Here is a 17,166-nt window from a genome sequence, read left to right on the forward strand (position 1 = left end):
AACTTTCACCAAAAGGACCAACCACGTGGTGAGTTGTAAGTCCGCAAGTCAGGTTGATCATTCCTGACCCCACTTCTTGACTGCAGTCTAAAACCTTCAAGCCAATATCACCATGGTGCAGCTGAAAGCACTTAGAATCCTCAACACGGCTGGCCTGTCCGGTGTTGAAAATAGGCCTGAGTCATGGAGACCAGTCCTGACCCTTCTGACTGCTGTGCCAGACCCTTCAATCTTGGCCTTTTATGATGATCCTTATCGAAAATATCAAAACATTTCCTGAAGACATTCTGCTGAACAATGAACATATTTCATGAAGTCACCCTGCTGGATGGTCAGTGTTTCGCACCTTTTAATCTCTTCAGTCTATTACATGCCTTGGTCCAGACACACCCATTCATTGATGTTGTTTCCACAACAGAAACAATGGATAAAAGCAAAAAACTGCAGATGCTGGAAATCCAAAACAAAAATACCTGGAAAAACTCAGCAGGTCTGACAGCATCTGCTGAGAGGAATACAGTTAACGTTTCGAGTCGATATGACTTCAACAGAACTAAGGAAAAATAGAAGAGGTGAAATATAAGCTGGGTTAAGTGGGGGCAGGAAGACAAGTAGAGCTGGATAGAGGGCCAGTGATAGGTGGAGATTGCCAAAAGATGTCAGACAAAAGGACAAAGAGGTGTTGACAGTGGCGATATTAGCTAAGAAATGTGCTAATAGGTGACATTAAGGGTAGAAAGCAGGACGAGCAAGGTACAAATAGCCCGGGTGGGTGGTGGGGTGGTCCGGGGGGCGGGGGGTGGGGGTTGGGGGGGGGGGGGGGGGGGTGATTGAAATAGCCTAGGGCTATCTGTGTTTTTCCATGTTAAAAGGTTTGGTCTGTTTATTTGCAGTATTTGTGTTCGTGGGATTTGCGGTTTTAATATTACAAAGTGCAGTTGGAGGGGATTCTGATTTTACAAGGTCTGTCTCTATTCTTCAGACAATGCTTCCTGATCCGAGACTCCCAAACTAGTGGAAATAGTTTTGATGAATCTACCCTCTGTTCTCCTTTTAATACCTTGAAAAAAAATTAATGAAATCACTCTTAAACTTCTAAATTCCAAGGAATACAACTCAACAGGTATCGATTTTAGTAAATGTGTTCCCAACTATGTATTTTTACTAAAGACAATATAGCCACTGCAACTGGTTCAAAATTATTTTTATTTAAAAGCACTATTGACGAAGTAGAGTTTATCCTCTAAAGATACTATTTCACAGATTCAAAGATTTATTGTAGTGCAGAAGGCGGTGTTCGGCCCATCACGTGTGCACCGACTCTCCAAATGAGCAGCTTAGTGTCATTCTCTTGCCTTTTCCCCATAACCCTGCACACTCTTTTCAGATAAGTCTAATTCCCTTTTGAATGCGGTGATTGAACCTTCCATCACACACAGTGCATTCCAGACTATAACCACCTGCTGCGTGAAAATGTTTTTTTTCCTCACATGGCTTTTGTGAATTACTTTAAATCTGTACTATTCTCAGTCCTTTCATGAGTGAGAATAGTTTCTCTCCATCTTTTGTCCAGAGCCCTCATGATTTTTGAGTACCTCTATCAAATCTCTCAGCTACCTTTTCTCCAAGGAAAACGGTCCTAACTTCTCCAACCTTATCTTAACTGAAGTTACTCATCCCTGGAACCATTCTCGTGAATCTTTTCTGCACTCCCTACAATGCTTTCACATCCTTCCTAAAATGCAGCAGCCAGAACTGGGTGCATTAGTCCATCTGCAGCCAAACTAACATCTTAAACAAGTTCAACATGACGTCAAAAACAAAAACAGAATTACCTGGAAAAACTCAGCAGGTCTGGCAGCATCGGCGGAGAAGAAAAGAGTTGACGTTTCGAGTCCTCATGACCCTTCGACAGAACTTGAGTTCGAGTCCAAGAAAGAGTTGAAATATAAGCTGGTTTAAGGGTGGGGGGGGTGGGGGGGGAGAAGGGGGAGAGAGAAGTGGAGGGGGGTGGTGTGGTTGTAGGGACAAACAAGCAGTGATAGAAGCAGATCATCAAAAGATGTCACCAATAGAACAAAAGAACACATAGGTGTTAAAGTTGGTGATATTATCTAAACGAATGTGCTAATTAAGAATGGATGGTAGGGCACTCAAGGTATAGCTCGAGTGGGGGTGGGGAGAGCATAAAATACTTAAAAATGGAAATAGGTGGGAAAAGAAAAATCTATATAATTTATTGGAAAAAAAACAAAAGGAAGGGGGAAACAGAAAGGGGGTGGGGATGGAGGATGGAGCTCAAGACCTAAAGGCCCCTGCACTTTTGTATACTTCATATTGGTGTCTCTTTAAGACCATAAGACATAGGAGCAGAAATTAGGCCATTTGGCCCATCGAGTCTGCTCCGCCATTCAATCATGGCTGATAAGTTTCTCGACCCCATTCTCCTGCCTTCTCTCCGTAACCTTTGATCCCCTTACCAATCAAGAACCTATCCATCTCAGACTTAAATACACTCAATGACCTGGCCTCCACAGCCTTCTGTGGCAATGAATTCCATAGATTCACCACTCTCTGGCTAAAGAAGTTTCTCTTCATCTCTGTTCTAGAAGGTCTTCCCTTTACTCTGAGGCTGTGCCTTCTGGTCCTAGTCTCTCCTATTAATGGAAACATCTTCCCCACGTCCACTCTATCCAGGCCTTTCAGTATTCTGGAAGTTTCAATCAAATTCCCCCTCATCCTTCTAAACTCCATCGAGTATAGACCCAGAGTCCTCAAACGTTCCTCATATGTTAAGCCTTTCATTCCTGGGATCATTCTCATGAACCTCCTCTGGATCCTCTCCAGGGCTCGCACGTCCTTCCTGAGATATGGGGCCCAAAATTGCTCACAATATTCTAAATGTGGTCTGACTAGAGCCTTATAAAGCCTCAGCAGCACATCTCTGCTTTTATATTCTAATCCTCTCGAAATAAATGCCAACATTGCATTTGCCTTTCTAACTACCGACTCAACCTGCAAGTTAACCTTAAGAGAATCCTGGACTAGGAATCCCAAGTCCCTTTGCACTCCAGATTTCTGAATTCTCTCCCCATTTAGAAAATAGTCTATGCCTCTATTCTTCCTACCAAAGTGCATGACCTCACACTTCCCCACATTGAGCAAAGAAGTGGCAGATGGAATACATTCTCCAAACCTGTCCAAATCCTTCTGCAGCCTCCCCGCCTCCTCAATACTACCTGTCCCTCCACCTATCTTTGTATCATCTGCGAACTTAGCCAGAATACCCTCAGTTCCTTCATCTAGATCATTAATGTATAAATTGAAAAGTTGTGGTCCCAACACTGATCCCTGCGGAACTCCACTAGTCACTGGCCGCCATCCTGAGAAGGACCCCCTTATCCCCACTCTGCCTCCTGCCAGACAGCCAATCTTCTATCCATGCTAGTACCTTGCCTCTAACACTATGGGCTCTTATCTTACTGAGCGGCTTCCTGTGCGGCACCTTGTCAAAGGCCTTCTGGAAGTCCAAGTAGATAACATCCATTGGCTCTCCTTTGTCTAATCTACTCGTTAACTCCTCAAAGAATTCTAATAGATTTGTCAGGCATGACCTCCCCTTGATGAAACCATGCTGACTGTTGATTTTGTTCCTTTACTTGCTGTGGACAACGCTGGCTAGGCCAGCATTTATTGCCCATCCTTAACTGCCCTTGAGAAGGTGATGGTGAGCTGCCTTCTTGAACTGCTGTGGTGTCGGTACACCCACAGCGCTGTTTGGGAGGGAGTTCCAGGATTTTGATCCAGTGACAGTGAAGGAATGGCGATATAGTTCCAAGTCAGGATGGTGAGTGGCTTGGTGGAAAACTTTCAGGTGGTGTTATTCATATGTGTTTGCTGCCCTTGTCAATAGTAGTGGTTGTGGGTTTAGAAGGTGCTGCCTAAAAGAGCATTGGTGAGTTTCTGCATCCATCTTGTAGACAGTACACACTTAGCATTGTTTGTAAGTAGTGGAGTCAGTGAATATTTTGAAAGGGGTGCCAATCAAGCAGGCTTAGTCCTGGATGGTGTCAAGCTTCTTGAGTGTTGTTGGAGCTGCACTCATCCAAGCAATTGGAGTGTATTCCATCACATTCCTGACTTGTGCCTTGTAGATGGTGGACAGGCTTTGGAGAGTCAGGAGGTGAATTATTTGCTACAGGACTCCTGGCCTCTGACCTGCTCTTGTAGCCACAGTATTTATGTGGATGTTGATAGTGGGGATTCAGTGATGGTAATGCCATTGAATGCCATGGGGCGATAGTTAGATTCTCTCTTGTTGGAGATGGTCATTGTCTGGCACTTGTGTGGGGCGAATGTTACTTACCACTTGCATCAGCTCAAGCCTGGATGCTATGCAGGTCTTGCTGCATTTGGATGCGGACTGCTTCGGTGACCGAGGAGCTGTGAATGGTGCGGAACATTGTGCAATCAGTGAACATCCCATCCCCACTTCTGACCTTGTGGAAGGAAGGTAATTGATGAAGCAGCTGAAGATGGTCGAGCCTAGGACACAACCTGAGGACCTCCTGCCCTGATGTCCTGGAGCTGAGATGATTGACCTCCAACAACCACACCATCTTCCTTTGTGGTAGGTATGACTACAACCAATGGAGAGTTTTTCCCCCGATTCCCATTGACTCCAGTTTTGCCAAAATCTGCCAAATGCAGCCTTGATGTTAAGGGCAGACACTCTCACCTCACCTTGGGAGTTCAGCTCTTTTGTACATGTTTGAACCAAAGCTATAAATGTCAGGAGTTGAGTGACCCTGGCAGAACCCAAACCGAGCAGTGAGCAGGTTATTGCTAAGCAAGTGCCGCTTGATAGCGTTGTTGATTACCCCTTCAATTCTTTACTGATGATCAAGAGTAGGCTGATGGGTGGTAATTGGCCAGGTTGGATTTGTTCTGTTTTTTGTGTATGGGACATATCTGGGCAATTTTCCACATAGCCAGATAGATGCCAGTGTAGCTGTCCTCAATGTGAAGGCAGGACTTTGTCTCCACAATGACTTTGCGGTGGTCACTCCTATCTATACTGTTATGGACAGATGCACCTGTGGCAGGCTGGTGAGGATGAGGGCAAGTATGTTTTTCCCTTCTTGTTGGTTCCCTCGCCACTTGCCGCAGACCCAATCTAGCAGCGATGTCCTTTCAGCCAGCTCATTTAGTGGTGCTACCAAGCCATTCTTGGTGATGGACATTGAAGTCCCCCGTCCAGAGTACATTCTGTGCCCTTGTCGCCCTCTGTGCTTTCTCCAAGTAGTGTTCAACATGGAGAAGCACCGATTTATCAGATGAGGGTGTGGGGTACGTGGTAATCAACAGGAAGTTTCCTTGCCCATGTTTGGCCTGATGCCATGAGACTTCATGCAGTCCGGAGTCGATGTTGAGGTCTCCCAGGGCAACTCCCTCCCGACTGTATACCATTGTGCCACGACCTTGACTGGGTCTGTCCTGCCCTGCCAGTGGGATGGTGATGGTAGTGTCTGGCACATTATCTGTAAGGTATGATTCCGTGAGGATGACTATGTCAGATTCCTCTCCCAATTTTGGCATTAGCCCCCACATGTTGGTAAGGACGACTTTGCAGGGTCGACAGGGCTGAGTTTGCCATTGTCGTTTTGGTGCTAGGTCGATGCCAGGTGGTCCACCTGGTTTCATTCCTTTTGAGTCAACCACATTGCTGGGGGTCTGGAGTCACATGTAGGCCAGACCAGGTAAGGATGGCAGATTTCCTTCCCGCAAGAGCATTAGTGAACCAGATGGGTTTGTACAACAATTAACAATGGTTTCATGGTCATCATTAGACTCTTAATTCCAGATTTTTAATTGAATTCAAATACCATCTGCCGTGGTGAGATTTGAATCTGGGTCCCTAGAGCATTACCCTGGATTACTAGCTCAGTGATAACACCACTATGCCATCGTCCCCACCCCATCTAAAATCGTTCTGGCAGAACCCAAGTTGAACAGCTTATTGCTGAGTCTATGCAGCTTGATAGCATTGTTGACAACACGTTCCATGATTGACAGTGGTCTGTTGGCATGACATTAGTCATCTCAATTTCTCTGATCCTCTCATCCATTCTAACCTGTCTCTCTCTCTCAACTTACTGCACTCCATTATCTCAGGTCCAACCCTAACGTTGTCATCAAACCCGCTGACAAGGGTGGTGCTGTTGTCATCTGGCACACTGACCTCTACCTCACGGAGGCTGAGCGTCAACTTGCAGACACTTCTACCTCTCCCTGGACCATGAACCCACCACTGAACATCAAGCCATTGTTCTTATGAAGGGTCATGAGGACTCGAAACATCAACTCTTTTCTTCTCCACCGATGCTGCCAGACCTGAGTTTTTCCAGGTAATTCCGTTTTTATTTTGGATTTCCAGCATCCCCAGTTTTTTGTTTTTATCAAGCCATTGTTTCCAGGACTGTCACTGACCTCATCTCCTCTGGGATCTTCCTTCCACAGCTTCCAACCTGATAGTCGCCCAAACTCGGACGGCCCGCTTCTACCTCCTACCCAAAATCCACAAACAGGACTGTCCCAGCAGACCGATCGTGTCAGCCTGTTCCTGCCCCACAGAACTAATTTCTCGCTATCTTGACTCCCTTCTCTCTCTCCTCCCTTGTCCAGTCTCTTCCCACCTACATCTGTGATTCCTTTGACACCTTACGTCACATCTACAATTTCCAGATCCCTGGCCCCAACCGCCTCCTCCACCATGGACGTCCAAACCCTCTACACCTCCATCCCCCACCAGGATGGTCTGGCGGCTCTCCACTTCTTCCTCGAAGAGAGGCCCAAACAATCCCCATCCACCACTACTTTCCTCCGTCTGGCTGAACTTGTTCTCACACTGAACAATTTCTCCTTCAACTCCTCTCACTTCCTCCAAATAAAAGGTGTGGCTATGGGTACCCACATAGGCCCTAGCTATGCCTGTCTCTTTATGGGGTATGTGGAACATTCCTTGTTCCAGTCCTACTCCGGCCCCCTTCCACAACTCTTTCTCTAGTACATCGATGATTACTTCGGTGCTGCTTCATGCTCTCGTCTGGGCCTGGAAAAATTTATTAACTTGGCTTCCAATTTCCACCCCTCCATTTTCACATGGTCCATCTCTGACACTTCCCTTCCCTTCCTTGACCTCTCTGTCTCAATCTCTGGTGATAGATTGTCCACCAATATCCATTACAAGCCTACCAACTCCCACAGCTACCTCGATTACAGCCCCTCACACCCCGCTTCCTGTAAGTGCTCCATCCCATTCTCTCAGTTCCTTCGTCTCTGTTGCATCTGTTCTGATGATGCCACTTTCAAAAACAGTTCCTCTGACATGTCCTCCCTTAACCGAGGTTTTCCACCCACAGTGGTTGACAGGGCCCTCAACCGTGCCTGGCCCATCTCCCGGGCATCCGCCCTCACCCCTTCTCCTCCCTCCCAGAAACATGATAGGGTCCCCCTTGTCCTCACTTAACACCCCACCAGCCTCCACATTCAAAGGATCATCTGCCATTTCCGCCAACCCCAGCATGATGCCACCACCAAACACATCTTCCCTTCACCCCCCCCCCCCCCCCCCCGAGGCATTCTGTAGGGATTGTTCCCTCCGTGACATCCTGGTCCACTTCTCCATCACCCCCTACTCCTCAACCCCCTCCCATGGCACCTACCTATGCGACCACAGAAGATGCAACACCTGCCCCTTCAATTCCTCTCTCACCGTCAAAGGGCCCAAACATTCCTTTCAAGTGAAGCAGCTTTTCACTTGCACTTTCCTCAATTTAGTCTACTGCATTCGTTGCTCCCAATGCGGTTTCCTCTACATTGGAGAGACCAAACGCAGACTGGGTGACTGTCAGAACACCTTCTGTTTGTCCGCAAGCATTACCCAGACCTCCCTGTCACTTGCCATTTCAACACTCCACCCTGCTCTCTTGCCCAAATGCCCATCCTGCTGCATTGTTCCAGTGAAGCTCAACGCAAACTGGTGGAACAGCACCTCATCTTCCGACTAGGCACTTTACAGCCTTCCGGACTGAATATTGAGTTCAACAATTTTAGATCTCGAACTCTTCTCCATCCCCACCCCCCTCCCATTTCTTCCCCATCCTTTGTTTTTTCCAATAATTTATATAGGTTTTTCTTTTCCCACCTATTTCCATTTTTAAATGTATTTCCATCCATTGTTTATTCCCCCACCCCCACTGGAGCTATCTGTACCTTATCTGTCCTGTCTTCTACTCTTAATTAGCACATTCCTTTAGATAATATCACCACCTTCAACACCTCTTTGTTCTTTTGTCTGTGAGCTTTTGTTTATCTCCACCTATTACTGGCTGCTTGTCCCCACAAGCACCCCCCCCCCCCTTTAAACCAGCTTATATTTCACCCCTTTCCTATTTTTATACAGTTCTGTTGAAGGGTGATGAAACGTCAACTGTGCTCTCCTTCGCCGATGCTGCCAGACCTGCTGAGTTTTTCCAGGTATTTCTGTTTCTGTTTCTGATGGGGCAGTAATTGGCCAGATTGAGTTTGTCCTCTATTTCATGTATAGAATAGACATTGGCATCTACCTGACAATGTGGAAAATTCCCCGTGTTCTTGTACAGGAAGAACTTGGCTAGGGGTAAGGCTAGTTCTGTTGTTAGGATCAATAGCGTTTGCAGTATTTGATGCATTCAGCTGTTTAATAACAGATGGAGTGAATTAAATTGGCTGAAGATCTAGAGACTTCAGCAGGAGGTTGCGATAGATGTTCCTCTTAGCACTTCTAGCTGAAGGTAGTTGCAAATGCTTCAGCCTAGTCTTTTTCGTTGATGTGCTGGACTGCCCCATTGAGGATGGGGATGTTTCTCCCATTACTTAATTGTCCACTATCATTCATGACAGGATGCAGAGCTTTCATCCGATCTGTCTGTTATGGGATCGCTTAGCGCTATCTCATGCTGTTTCCACCAATTCATCAAGCGTGTAGTTCTGTGTTATGGCTTCACCAGGTTGCCATTGCATTTTTAGGTATGCCTGGTGCTGCTTCTGGCGTGCTCTTGTACTCTTCATTGAACCAGGGTTGACCCCCTGGCTTGATGGTACTACAGTATAGTGTCTCAAATCCAGCTATCCAAAAAACCGGAGTTGCATGAAAACAGGACATTTTTGGAATGTGCCATGCATCAATCTTAATTGAGCAAATTAAACAAAAAATACTTAACAAAAACAGAATTACCTGGAAAAACTCAGCAGGTCTGGCAGCATCGGCGGAGAAGAGTTGACGTTTCGAGTCCTCATGATGTCATTTTTGACGTTTCAAAAAAATACTTAACTGGACAATTCAACTAGGCACTGCATTGGCTGGTGTTGCACCTAAGTATTTATTCCTTTTGCTCCTTGCTTGGTCTATTCCTATGCTCTGAGCAAACCTTGACTCAAATTGCCCTACTCAAAATTGAGCAAGACCTGCAATCTGGCACTACCTCAGTCCTAAGGTTGATAGTTTTGAGGTACTATATCTGTAGTAGCATGATGGATATCCTGGGCCAGTTACAGATTAGGGTTTGCACTTATCCTGTATTGGTGTTCAGTTCGTGGAAGTGCTAACTAAATATGTGGACCAAGATACTTGGTATTCTGTTTCACTGCCTGTTCTTGCCCCACTGGACAGATATCTTATATTGACTATTTTTATATTTAACCAATTTACTGGAATTCTTTGAAGGAGTCGCATGTGCTGTGCATAAAAGAGGGGAACCAGTGGATGTACTGTACTTAGATTTCCAGAGGATGCTTAATAAGGTGCCACATCAAAGGTTATTGCAGAAAATAAAAGCCCATGGTGTAGGGAGTAACTTGTTGGCATGGATAGAAGATTGGCTAGCTAACAGGAAGCAGAGTTGGCATAAATGTTTTCTGGGTGGCAGGATGTGACGAGTGGTGTGCCACAAAGATCAGTGTTGGGGCCTGAACTTTTTACAATTTATATAAATGACTTGGATGAAGGGACCGAAGGTACGATTGCTAAATTTGCTGATGACACAAAGATAGGTAGGAAAGTAAATTGTGAAGAGGACGTTAGGAGGCTACAAAGGTGACATAGGTTAAGTGGGCAAAGATCTAGCAAATGGAGTATAATGTGGGAAAATGTGAAATCATTCGTTTTGGCAGGAAGAATAAAAAATGGAGAGAGATTGCAGAGCTCAGATTGAGGGGGATCTGGGTGTCTGATTGCATGAATCAGACAAGGTTAGTATGCAGGAAGAGCAGGTAATTAGAAAAGCTAATAGAATGTTATTGCAAGGGAAATTGATTACAAAAGTAGGGAGGCTATGCTTCAGTTGTATTAGGGCATTGGTGAGACCACATCTGGAGTATTGTGTACAATGCTGGTCTCTGTATTTAAATAAGATGTAAATGTGTTAGAAGCAGTTCAGAGAAGGTTACTAGACTAATATCAGGTATGGTCTTAGCAAAGGTTGGACAGGTTAGGCTTGTATCCAGTGGAGTTTAGAAAAGTAAGAGGTGACTTAATTGAAACCTTTAAGATCCTGGGGGGTCTTGACAGGGCAGTGGTGGGAGGATGTTTCCTTTTGTGGGAGAATCTACAACTAGGGATCACTATTTAAAAATCAGGGGCTGCTCATTTAAGACAGATGAAGAGAAATTTTTTCTGAGGGCTGTGAGCCTTTGGAACTCTTCCTCAAAAGGCAGTGGAAGCAGTATCTCTGAATATTCTTAAGGCAGAGCTGGATAGATTCTAGATTAAGGGGGTGAAAGGTTATCAGGGTAGGCAAGAATGTGGCATTGAGGTGACATTCAGACCTGCCATGATCTTATTGATGGTGGAGCAGGCTCGAAGGGCCGAGTGGCCGCCCACTGCTCCTAATTCATATGTTTGTATGTATCCAATCCCTAAGTTTCCATGCCCTACCAGAATGCTTTTAGAGCTTCCCACTTTTTCCTTGAACAGAGATCCAACCAGTTCTTATCCTCCACCCTCACCTGCCAAACTTAACTTCTCATTCTCCTCCAAATGCATTCACTTACTCTTTTAAAAATGTGTCCTATGAATGCCTGTATGGCTCCTAGCTATATCTTTTGAGGAGCAACCTTCGTTCAGTCCTATTTGGACCCTTCCTCCATCTCTTTTACCGCTGTATTTATGACAATATCAGTGCCGTGACAAATATCTAGTTTATGGTTCATGTTAATGTTTTAGAGGTTAGGTTTAATTCTGGGAAGATTGTCATCAAGGTAACTAAAATGTTGGACTTTAGAGATTGCCAGGACACCTAAAAGAAAATGGCAGTTCAGAAGGTTAACCCTGTTTGTTTAGTAGAGTTAGAGGAGATGGAGTCATAAAATAGCAGGTGGGCTTGTTTAGCTGGAGACGTGATGTCTACACTGCTAGCAAAGAAGTGCAGTCCAGAGAGATGTTTTGTTTTGGGAGTTGGAGCTAAATTAGTTTAAAAGCATTCCGTGAACCCTGAAAGCTATGTTGCCATGGAGATGGATGGAGGGTAAGAAGGTTCTTTGGTTTCAATTTAGCTGAGTGTTTTCCAGCTGGGGAAGATACTATACCAAAAGGGTGCTGCTGTTCACAGGCTCCAGGCAGTTAGAGCTCAAAAGAAGCCCTGGGCACAGGTACATCTGTTAGTTGCAGTTTGAATCTTGTAGTTCGTAGCTTAATGAAGCCCTGGGAGCCACTCCAGACGGTGAGGGCTCAGGGGTCCTGAGAGCCATTTCTAGCTCGTTGCACCTAGGATATTGGAGTTTGGAGAAACCCAGGTACAGTACCAGCTTAATGAAGCTAGCAGCCTGTGAAAGCGTTGGAATTATGCTGGTGATGAGGCCGAGTGCAATTTTGTGAATCCTGTGGAACGCAGCATCAGGAGAAGAGATTGTCAGGAGGTGAGCACTTGAGGCAGCCAGAATTGGAATAGCTTTTGAGGAATTCTGAAGCTAGATCTTCAAAAGTGGTGTGAAATCCTTCATGAGGGAGACATTTTAACGAGATTTCGTGACATCATGGTCACTGACCTCAGGGTGGGTTGCTGAGAAATCATTGGGATCTGTCTTGGTTGCATCTGCCATTTAATATGCAGTGTGGTGTCTTCAACCACAATTTGCCTGTTAATTCATATTTAACTCATGTTTATTCTAAAAGCATAAGATGCATGTTGTAAATTGTAATTTTGACTTTGTAGTAAAGTTCATTTTGTTTATTTAAAACCATGTAATCTTGTGACATTATTCTCCTAGTGGGTAATTGGTATTTCAAACTTTAAAAAGGTTCCTCATCCCTAACCAGATAACAATGCTGATTCCTGCTCTTGTCCTCATTGATTTTGCTTCCAACTTCCACCCTTCTTTTACCTCGTTTTAGTCTATGACTCTTTTTTCCTTGACTTCTGTTTCCATTTTTGATTGAGCCTATCCCCAATCTTCACTAGGGTTTCACTTCTCACACCCCACTTCCTTGATGGACTCTATTCCATTCCTCAAGTTTCCCTGTCTTCATTGTATCTGGTCATATGATGCAACCTTCCATACTAACACTTCCTGTTTCTGTGGCCAAGGATTTCCCCCACACTGTGGTTGGCAGGGCCCTTGACTGTGCCCATTCTATTTCACACTTCAGCTGTCACCCTTTCCAGTCCCTTTCAGAATCATGATAGGGTTTCTCTTGTCCTCACCTTACACCCCATTAGCCTACATATTCAACGAATCATCCTCCGGATGCGTGGTATTGTCACTGGACTAGTAATCCACAGACCCAGGGTAATGCTCTGGGGACCTGGGTTTGAATCCCACCACAGCAAATAGTGGAATTTGAATTCAATAAATACCTGGAATTAAAAGCCTAATGATGACCATGAAACTATTGTCAATTGTTGTAAAAACCCATCTGGTTCACTAATGCCATTTAGGGAAGGAAATCTGCTGTCCTTACCTGGTCTGGCATACATGTGACTCCAGACCCACACTCTGGTTGACTTAAAGGCACCTCTGAAATGGGCTATTAAGCCAGTCACTTGCATCAAATTGCTACAAAGTCTGCTGCATCGGTTCAAGGCGGCATCTCTACCACCACCACAAGAATGGTTAGGAATGGATAATAAAATCTGGCTCAGCCGTGATGCCCTCATCCCATGAATGATTGATTAAAGAATAAAATCCACCTTCTCCAGCATGATGCTACCACCAAACACATCTTCCCTTTCAGCATTCTGAAGGGGCCATGTACTCCATGACACCCTGGTCCAATCCTCAGTCTCTTTCCTATGGCACTTTTCCATGCAAGTGCAGGAGGTGCAACATTTCCCCTTTTATCTCCTCCCTTTGCTATCCAAGGTCCCAAATACTATTTCTTGTTGAAACGGTAATTTATCTGTACTACCACTTTCAATTTAGTCTCCTGTATTCGCTGCTCACTTTGTGGCCCCCTCTACGTTCGGAGGCCAAATGCAAACTGGGTGACCACTTTGTAGAACACCTCTTGTTCAGTCCACAGGCATGACCCCCAACTTCCAGTTGCCTATCATTTTAATTCTCCAGCTTGCTCCCACTGACCTTTCTGCCCTTGGTTTGCTGCAGTGTTCCAATAATGCTCAATGCAAATTCAAGGAACAGTACCTCAACTTTACAGCTTGAGTTCAGCATTGAGTTCAACAATTTTAGATTGTAACCTCTGTCCCCATTTTGTTTCACTTTTCTTTCCTTTTTTTCCTCTATTTCCCTTTTTTGTTTTCAGATAGGAGCTATTTTAGGGTGCTGCCAGTCACATCACCTCTAGAATCATTGAAATTTTAGTACTGAAGATGGCCATTTGGCCAACCATGTCAGTCCCACTTTCCTGTTTTTTAGCCCTGTAAATCTTACCAATCAGATAATTATCCAATTTCCTTTTGAAAGTCACAATTGAATCTCCTTCCAATCACACTCGGGCAATGAATTGGTTAGGCCATACTTGGAATATTGCGTGCAATTCTGGTCACCACATTACCAGAAGGATATGGAGGTGTTGGAGAGGGTGCAGATACTGCCTGGTCTGGAGGTTATTAGCTATGAGGACAGGTTGGAGAAACTCGGATTGTTCTCACTAGAGCGACGGAGATTGAGGGGCGACTTGATAGAAGTTTACAAAATTATGAGTGGCATGGACGGAGTAGATAGTCAGAAGCTTTTTCCCCAGGGTGGAAGAGTCAATTACTAGGGGACATAGATTTAAGGTCAGAGGAGAAAACTACAGAGATGTGTGGAGCAAGTTTTTTTTACTCAGAGTAGTGAGCGTCTGGAATTCGCTGCCAGAGGAGGTGGTGGAAGCAGGTACAATAGTGTTGTTTAAGAGGCAGCTTGACAAATACATGAATAGGATGGGAATAGAGGGATACGGACCCCGGAAGTGCAAAATGTTTTAGTTGACGGGTAATATGATCAGCGCAGGCTTGGAGGGCTGAAGGGCCTGTTCCTGTGCTGTACTTTTTTTTGTTCTTTGTTCAAATCCTAATCACTTGCTGCACAAACAAGATTTACTTCATGTTGCCTTTGGTCTTTTGTCAATCACCTTAAGTCAGTGCCCTCTAGTTCTCAACCCTTCTGCCAATGGAAGCAATTTCTTGCTATCTTCTCTCTCCAGAGCCCTCATGAGTTGAACACCTCCAGAAATGTCTTTTATTTCTTTACTTTCCCCATTACCAGTCACTTTGGCCTAGCATCATGAAGCCCTTAGTCACTTTATCTCTGCCTTCCTTTTGTTCTTTATCCAGCCCTGTCCTCTTTCAATTACTTAAAATCTGTTAACGTTTCTAACTTTTCCCAGTTTTGTTGAAAGGTCACAGACCTGAAACATTGGGGTGAATTTAAAGGTTGTGGCGGTGGACCCATCCCCATCCACTGGCCGGAAAGTGGAAGACAACTCCATGGCATCCATTTCCTGGAGTCTCAATGCGATTAAAAGCCAATCAGGTAGCCTGCTGCATGTCATCGGGATTCCTGTGCCCTGTAGCATGGATGTCCTTCCTCTAAGAAGTTGCCAAGCAACCAGAGGCTGCAACTCTTTAGTGTCAGTAATGCCACTGGGAGCACTGGCCGCTGCCAGTAATGCAGTAGGTCTCAGGAGAAAGGATTGTTGGAGGCCGGGAGCATAGATGAGTGGGGCAGGCTAGTCAGGCAGGCTTTGGCGAGGGAAGTGGGTGTGTGGGCCAAGCGTGGGGCAAGTTTGGATCCCTCCCTACGGTGCAGGCTGGCCGAACAGGAGGGACCCTGACCTCTGGGTCTCAGACATGCATGCCTTTGCATAACAGACAGCTTGCCCACATGGTGTGGTCCCATCACCCCCACCCCCTTCTGGGTGATGGAATACCAGGTTAGGCCTCCATGTGGGAAGGCTGACCTGCACTGTTCCTGCCCAGGCTTAATTGGGGAGAGTCAGTAAACCACTGCACTCTCCGCCCTTCCTGCCCCATTATGTTGTTCAGCCCTGCTTCCCAACCTCATCCCAAAGGGAGGTGTGGTGGGCAGGCCATTAGATTCCTCACATGAACTCTTTCTTTCTCCACAGATGATGCCAGACCTGAGTATTTCCAACATTTTCTGTTTTTATTTATTACTTGGAATGACAATTGTCATAGATGATCTATTTGGTTTTCTTCTGAATATGTTAACTATGGTACATTAAGAAATGAGGGGCAGTTTGACAATATTCATAATAAGCAAATGTAGAGCATTGACTAATACAAATGAAGGAAATTATTATATGATTGGGCTGTAACTGTGGGTTAATAATTTTCCAATAGCATGAGTAAAAAAGAAAAAATTGTGGAGCAGCAAAATAAATTTGTGAAAATGCCACTTCATTCCAGTCTGCAACAATAATGTTCTGGCTCATTATATTTTATTGTTTTGAAATTTATTGGACTTAGATATATTGATTTAAGAAAAGCAGCCTGGTCTAAGTCCAGGTTCTATATTTAGACATCTATCCATTGCCCTTAATACAAAAGCAAAATTCTGCAGAGGCTGGAAATCTCAAATGAAAGTGCTGGAAGTATTCAGCAAGTCAGCAGCATCTGTGGGGAAAGAAACAGTTCAGGTCGATATCGTTTGTCTGAATTGGTCTATTAGAAACAATTCAGAAAAGGTTCATTCAGCTGATTTCTGGGATGAAGGTGTTATGGAAAAGTTGAGCCTACACCCATTGGAATTTAGAAGAATGAGAGGTGACCTGATGGAAACATTTGAGGGAGTATGACAGGGTAGATGCTGAAGGATGTCTCCTCTTCTAGAGGAATCTAGAACAGTTTAAAAATAAGGGGTCTCCCATTTAATACTGAGATGAGGACAATTTTTCCCCTTAAGAGGGTTGTTAGCCTGTGCTCCCCAGAGAGCAGTCAAGGCTGGATCATTGAATACCTTCAAGGCTGAGTTAGGTTTTTGATAAACAATGGAGTCTAGGTCTATGGGGAGCAGACAGGAATGTGGATTTGAGACCACAGTCAGATCAGCCGTGATCTTATTGAATGGCAGAGCAAGCTCGAGGGGTGAAATGGCTTACTCCTCCTAATTCTTGTGCCTACAATATCTTCATGTTACTATGGTTAAAAATTAAATTTGGATTATTAATTTAATAGCCATCCTACATATTTGAGGTTGTGGTCAGTACCTTGTTCACATGCTCTGTGTTGGAGCGCTGAACAGGCGTGCAACACTGGGAGTGCTGGATTTCAAAGGTTCCAAGGCTTATTCTATGAGCCAAGTACTAGTGATGCTTAGATTTTGTTTAAGCGCAGTATACTGCCCTCTTAGCAAGGCAGTACTTTTACACTTTTCATCCATGGATGGGAGTGGGGCTAGTGATGTGACTTCATGCACTTGAAAGCCTGTAATCAGTTCTGCAGGCTTGATGCAGTAAGGTATTCTTCTTTCAAATTGCTGAATACTATTGCATTAAAATACTGGAAACTTAAATCAGTTCTAAGTACTTGTAAAGCGAAAAGGCGAATTGATATTTACATTTTGACCATTTGTTAGAGCAACTATAAAAAGAGTATACAGCACAGAAACCAGCAATTTGGCTTAACCAGTCCGTGCCAGTTAATGCTGCACTCGAGCCACCTCCCA

The 17,166-nt window shown here is 44.7% G+C and overlaps 1 protein-coding gene across 2 annotated transcripts in view; it reads left to right on the forward strand.

Annotated features, from left to right (window-relative positions):
* Positions 1 to 17,166, forward strand: part of LOC121278999 (SREBF chaperone) — a 203,855-nt gene that overhangs the window by 12,896 nt on the left and 173,793 nt on the right. The window lies entirely within an intron of this gene.

This window comes from Carcharodon carcharias, chromosome 6 (genome assembly GCF_017639515.1).
Source record: "Carcharodon carcharias isolate sCarCar2 chromosome 6, sCarCar2.pri, whole genome shotgun sequence".
Taxonomy (NCBI): Eukaryota; Metazoa; Chordata; class Chondrichthyes; order Lamniformes; family Lamnidae; genus Carcharodon; species Carcharodon carcharias.